Here is a 7,274-nt window from a genome sequence, read left to right on the forward strand (position 1 = left end):
CTGAATGCATCTTTATAAATATGTAGTATTTGTCAGTCAACCCAAATGCTAAAGAGTGATCAACTTGTTACTTTTCTGCTTAGATTAGCATGTAATAGTCATGAGGAATTCAATAGAAGATCTATTAGTTTGTATTAATTTTGAATTCTAGTTAAATGTAGAAATTTGAGGAAAAACAATGCACTAAGAAAATAAAACCATGCTTTCTGGTATAATGTAGCATACTAAAGAAATCAAATTTCCAAACAGGTAAACATCGACTTCACCACTTTTTTTCTTTTACTTTTCTACTTTTAGCTGGTGCTGTGTGGCAGAGAACCACTTATGTGCAGAAATGATCACCTATCCATTTTTTCCCCCTTTTCTGGGTGGAATTGTTTTTCCCAGTTGAAGCAAGGGATTTCACTCTGCTTTTCCGCTCAACTATTTCCAAGTGAGTGTCTAACTCTTGGCTCTACCCAGTGCTACTGAAACTTCAAACTCTGTGTTTGACAGTGTTGCACAAATGCTCCTTAAACTCTGTCAGCCTGGTGCTGTTACCACTGCCATGGGCAGCCTTTTCCATGCCCACTGCCCTCTGGTGAAGCCTTTTGCTACCACCCACCTCACCGTCCCCTGATGTAGCTCCATGCTGTTCCCCTTTACTCCTTTTGCTGTCACCAGGCAGCATTGTTAATCACTGCCCCCCCCCTCTACATCCTCAGGAGGATCTGTAGGTCCTTATGAGGCCTACAGTTAGTATCTATTCAAGTACTACTTCCTGATATTTTACTGAAGAGAACTGGCGCTAAAATGGAGCCCTGCAGATCCCCACTGTTGACTGGCTGCCAGTCTGATGTAATCCGATTTTCTGTGAGAATTTCCAGTCAGCCAATTGTTCACCCATTTTGTTATGTACTTTTATGGCTGTGCGCTGGACATTTTGTACAGAAGGATACTGTGGAAAACAGCACTGAAAACGTTGCTGAAATCCAAAACATCAGCTGGTTTCCTTTTGTCAACTAAGATGAGTAACCTCATAATTAAAGGAAATTAAAATAATTAACCTTACAAACTTGTGTTGTCTATATAGGATGATTGACTGTATTGTCTTTCAAGTGTTTTCCAGCAACTCCCAGAATAGCCTTTGTGATTTGTACAGGTACTAAAGTGAAACTGACAGGCCTGTAATTACCGGGGTTGTCTTTCTTACCTGTCTGAAACATCTCTCCTTGTGAAGTGATCATTCTCATCAAGTAACAGATCAGTGTTACATTTGGTCCTCCATTTGCTGTTAACATATTAAAAAAAAGAAAAATCACTTTCTGTTCCCCCTGTCAATGATGTCTGGGTTACCTCTGTTGAATTCAGGTTAAAAGTATGTGAAAGAAAATTAATAGAAGATAGTTTCTCTTTGATTTGTTGCTCTCAGTGCAGTGCAGGATCTTTGCTTACAAGGGAAACTTGTAAAACTCACTGACCAGTAGGAGGACCAAACACAGAATAACATCTGATCTGACTGCTGCTACATTTGGCATAAATAATGGGTCATTTGCTTTCTTATATACAATGTTGATATAAAAGATTTTTTTTTTTTCTTTCTTTGTTTCATTCTTTTTTCTAGTCCTGGTTGTCTGTAACAATTATTGTATGTAAATTTCGATATCACTGCCACTGCTGATTCTTCAATATTACTTCTGGATTATGATTATTCTTAATGCAACATTTATCTTGTTTTTCTTTCTCCTTTTATTACTTTCTTATCACAACTCTTAAGTTATTCTGGAAAGCATTGAATGTTATCCCTAATCCTTTTGTTTTTATTAGCTTTGAAATATTTTTCAGACAGGGCTACATAATTCAAACTTCATCACTCCTGTATAAACACTACAGGTATTTGTGCATATAGGCATCCATTCTTGAAACTGAGGAGTGAAATTTGTGCTTTGTTGCTCTGTTCTGTTTCTGTAGAAAAAACATCTCTCATCTAGCAACACAGCCAGACTGGTACCTAACTAATAAAAAAATGTTTCTTCTTTAGAAATGACAATATTATTAAGCAATGTTTCTGTGTAACTGACATTGCATTATTATGTCCTTATCACTTTGGTGTTCAGATACTATGCAAAATCAATGCAAAATTGTCATGTAACATGAGAACTGTAAATAAAAGGAACTATAAATCCCTCTCCGTTTTAGTATTAGGTCCTTTTCTATATTCGGTAAGCAGTTAATTAGGTACTTAATATAAACTTCAGACGGGATCAGAGTGTCTAGATACTTTATCAGAAACAAGACTTAAACTTTAGGGAAAACCGTACAATTCTTTGAACCTGGGCCAGTAGCACCTCACAGTTATTTTGAAGTATTTGCAGTTATTACAGTTGTATTTTGAACTGGTTTTATGTTACAGTTTCCATTTTTGTTTTTTAATATTTCTGTTCTTTTTCCAGATTGGTTTTAATCTACATCATGGCCTGGTATGGTTTACGTTGCAGAAATGTTTGGACTACGCCAAGGGCAAACGAATCTAGGATGGAATGACTGGAGGTGAGGATAGCAGCTCTAGCATAATTTGCCCTTTTGATCAGGAAAATTAGCTGAGAAACCCTTGCTAACATGTGTGATACCAGCTCCAGTCCCTGCATATACATTCCATAAAATGTAAACTGTGTTCTGGTTTCAGTACTGATTTGAAAGTTAATGTGCACTGGCCATGAACCATGAGATATTGAAAAGGTGGGGAAAAAAACTCCATTACAAATATTGAAAAGTGTTAGAATTGAATGGTCAAGACCATTCTTTTCTGAATGATTTTAAATTGAAACACAACTAGTGACATGGAAGTATACTCAAAGGAAAATTACAAACTAAGTTATTTAAAGTTGTACCTTCAGATGATTGAAACACACACATTTCATGGTCAGAAATTCAATGTCAACACTGGCTAGCAGATAACTTCACAAAATAAAATGCATTTCTGTCCACAGCAAAACTGATTAGTTTTCAAACATCTCACATTAACAGCAAATTAATTAATTAAAGAATGAAATAATAATAATTAAAAAATAAATAAAATGTCATGGTATCCATCCAATAGGAAATAAATTATAATAATTCCTTAGATATATATTGGAAAATCTTGATAGAACAATTAAAGTAACAGCATTAATGATTCAAAGCAGAAATCAATTTCTAATCTATTTCTTGATACAGCTCAAATCAATCAATATGAGTAATCAAGAACGACACAATAGAAGTAGGGGCAAAATATTTGAGAAAATGCCTCTGTAGAATATGGATCTTAGAACCATTCATATATGGGCTTGGGAACTGGCCTAGCTGTGATCTGTTTATCAAACCTTCCCAGATTGATACAACTTTCTGGAAAGACTAATTGTATCTATGTGTGTTAAACTGTGAGTGGAGTTTGACTTCCGACATGGATGTCAGGATACACCTGATAACAGGAACAAGTGAAACATATTCCAAATTGGATTATCTCTAAGTCATATTTCTACTGAAAAGCAGCACTTGTAAGACTTGTACTTGTTTTTGTATACCTGTCTTGAGAAATCTTTTGGTCAAGAAAGTATTCAGTACCACTGAATACTTTTAGCAGTTTAGGACTTTCCTCTCACCTTAGATTTCCTTCTAGTGTTTTATGCCTCTTTCCTACCATGCCTTTGAAGACAACATTGAGAGAAAACTACTTGAAATAATGTTGTGAATACACCTGTGAATGAGGTAGACAATCCAAACACACAATGTATGCATACAATTAGGAGGAAAAAAATCCTCCTGTCTGTATTCACTATCACTTAATTTTTTTTTGAAATGCTGAATATAAGTGAAGTAATAGAACTAAATAATGAACAATCAAATTAAGATGTCATAGGAAGAATAGAAATTAGCTTAGCAAAGAGATTAGGGAAATGTCTTGATGCTGAAAACTACTGATTTTCCACAACCCTCTAGACTGTGTTCTCTCTCTCTCTTTTTTCTTTTTCTTTTTTTTATTTTTTTATTTTGGAGTGATTTCTAAAACTGAGGCAAAAGATCTGTTGTAACTCATCAAGATCATATCCTCTCTTATCTCCTGTAGCATCTTTCTCTGCCACGGAACTTGCCCACAAGCTAGCATGACTTTGAAGACTAGGAGACATCTGCCAGTTGAAACAAGCTGTGATGATGCAATAACAATGATAAATAAACTTCCTTGAAGCTCAGTAGGCTTCTGAGCTTCTACAATAAGTAATTAAAAAAAGAATAACTGAGGTTTTTAGGTGCTTTCATCTTCCATTTACTACTCTAGTTTTCCCTACTTCAGGCTGAAACTGTAATATTGCTTTTCTTCTAACTACCCTCTTTCCTATTTTCCTTTTTCATCCAATTGATATCTAAATAAATTCAACTACCTATACAAACAACATTTTCAACTCGTGCAGTCTATGGTAAAGGTACGCAAAATCTCTTGTAAATGTGTGTGTGATGATTTCCTTTATTCTACTTTTTGAAATGATATTTTATGGAGTTTTACAGCTTCAAAGAAAAAAACAACTAACTGAATAAGTGAATAAGAAGTGAATGCTTGCTAGGATTTTCCTGCAGGAGCTCAGTTCATTAACTGGCAATAAAAGCAATATTCAGTCAGCAGTTCATCTGATAATCGTTTATTCCTTTAAGGCTGTCTAACAGCATAATGAATTGTTGCACAGGTATTATGAAATATGTAAGCTGGCAAATGTCTGCATGGAGCATATAAGGAATTTCCAGAACATCCAGAACTTTAAAAGCAGTTACCTAGTTAATTCTTGGTAGATATACAATGAGTGGTCTGGAGTTAAAATCACAAGATTTTTTTGGTAAGGAAGCTGGAACACCAGTTTCTTTGGATCCATTTCTATATTATACTTGTTGCTATCTGCACTGCCCAAGCAAAGGAAATTTCTGTGACAAATTTTCTAAAGCTTGTGGATAAAAGACATTGAATGTAATTTGATGTGAAGAAAGGAAAAAAAATAAAGGCTGCTGCAGCAAGCAATGTAGATCGTAGTGTAAGGCAAAGCAAAAGTAGTCAAAGATAGGTCCTTGAAACAGAAATAGCGGCTGTTGTGGTCCATGCCGGAGGTAAGTAGCATCAGATGTCAGCTAGATATGCTGTTTTCATGTAAGCTATATCATACATTGAGCACTGTGGTAAGAGGGAAAGTTTTTATCTTCCATCCACTTCTTCTACTTAAGGCAAATTATCTTATGCACTGTAATTTCTAGGATATAAATTGGGATATGTAAGCTTTAAACAAATGAATAAAATTATACCGTGATCCAAATATCTCCTATTAAGTGTAGGCTCTCAAGTATAAGATATTACAGAATCACAGAATTGTAGGGGTTGGAAGGGACCTGCGGAAACTACCAAAGTCCAGCCCCCAATTATAATTGTAAAAATGTGCTTTGAGCAACATACGTAAGCTTATGTTTTCTGTTTTTCCAGCTATACTGAAGGAAATGGCAAGTTTATGAGGATGTGTCCAGGAGTAGTATTATGATTCGTCTATATAAGTGGTACCAGCAGTAAACAAACTAACTAACTAACTAACTAAAAACAAAAAACAATGTAACAGTAACTACAAAATCTGAGGCTTTGTTGTTTGTGGAAAAATTATGCAGCTAGCTGTTGTGAGATTCATCATTAATCTTCTGTATAGTATACTTTGTGAGACCATTAGGAACACCTTGTTTGTTTTGTAATGCAACCTTGCAGAAAAACATTAAAAATCATGATATAGTTTGCCTGGGTTCTTAAGAAGAGGGGAAAGGGGCAACTGGTGTAGTGGAGAAGATGCACAAAATTGAATTTAATGAGGTATATAAAATAAAACATTTTTAAATGTGTTCAGTATTATATGTATTCAGTACTGACATGTGTAATGGAAAACTTTATCTTTCTTCTCTCTCAACTTCAGGATTTCTGTTCATTGTTTCAATTATGCCTTTAAGACAGAGAGAATCTTTGCAGCGTGAGTATCCTTGCAGTGTGTCTGGAAAAAGTCAAACAGTATAGCTCAGCTCTCTTATTCAACCTGTGTCTATACAGTAATTCTGTTATAAAAGTAAGTAAATAAATAAAAATTCTCTGTTTGTGTTGCTTAGTGCAGCCATACATGCTGAACTGAAAAGCTGAAATAGAAACTATTTGCCATCTACTGCTTAGAGGTCCACTTGAACAAAGACCTAACAATTTGAGACAGATTTTGAGCAGGTAGGGCAATGATATTCCCTTTTTCCTGTCTTCATACAGGCAAAGAGCATGTGCAACAATATCATCTAACAAAACAGAAAAGAATGCAGCTGGATAAACTATTGGCTGGATAGCCATGGTCAATTGTCAGAAGTGAGAACTGGGAGGAATTGTTCACATCTGTAATATACAACCAGATTTATTTTCTATGCATAACTGTTTTGCTCACATATCACGCTTTGCTCATGGAACTTCTTGTGATACCTCGAGCTCCCAGGTCATGTATCCTCTCAAACTTCATTTTATAATGTAACCTCAAGAGAAAGAAGACAAATTTCTTCTTTTCAAGGTAAAGTTACCATAACTTGTTAGTGCTTTTTCTATATATTTTCTGTTTCATCTTTTTTGAGGTTGGGAAAAAAAAAAAAATCCCATCCACATCTCCTTATATTTTTTACTGATGCTGGTGGTCTGCCATGTTGGATCCTACAATGACCAGTTATGTGCCTTATTCTTGTTTGGAATCATACTTTTTAGTGCCCAAGGCAGGACTTTTCAGGAAGTGCAATGTAAAATGGAGAATTTTCTCCTTGTGATTCTCGGTGAATCAATCCGCTGGCTGGCATTTGTGCATTTGAAAGCTCTCTTTCATTAAATGGTTTATCTAAGGGAAGAAAGATTGATTATACCCATATGTGCAAAAAACATAATCTTTTTCTTTTCATCCCAGGTAGTACCGTAGTACCACAGTAGCAATCTGTAGAAGCGTACAAAACAATGTTTTCCTTCCTAAAACCTTTTCTGTTCTAGCCAAAATCCAATACTAGCATTAACAGGCTATTTAAGTGCTGCATTACATGAGATATTTAAAAGCCACCTAGAAATTTATATTAATAAATATAGTACACTATAATATATGTATTTCAGCTCACCTTGGAATTAATAAGCTAAAACACTTGAAGGCTTAATTTAACATTTATAATAAGCTTTTATTAAGACAGGCACAGAAATTTATCTTTCTGAAATTAATCACTTTTGTTTGTATTTTTTA

At 34.9% G+C, this 7,274-nt stretch overlaps 1 long non-coding RNA gene across 1 annotated transcript; it reads left to right on the forward strand.

Moving 5' to 3' along the window:
- The first annotated feature begins 302 nt into the window (after positions 1-302).
- On the forward strand, positions 303-4,418 carry LOC107313249. Its single transcript, XR_001554880.2, has 3 exons — positions 303-433; positions 2,433-2,529; positions 4,085-4,418. It is a non-coding gene; the product is annotated as an uncharacterized LOC107313249 (long non-coding RNA).
- Positions 4,419-7,274: the final 2,856 nt, after the last annotated feature.

The sequence above is a fragment of the Coturnix japonica genome, chromosome 4 (assembly GCF_001577835.2).
Source record: "Coturnix japonica isolate 7356 chromosome 4, Coturnix japonica 2.1, whole genome shotgun sequence".
NCBI classification, from domain to species: domain Eukaryota; kingdom Metazoa; phylum Chordata; class Aves; order Galliformes; family Phasianidae; genus Coturnix; species Coturnix japonica.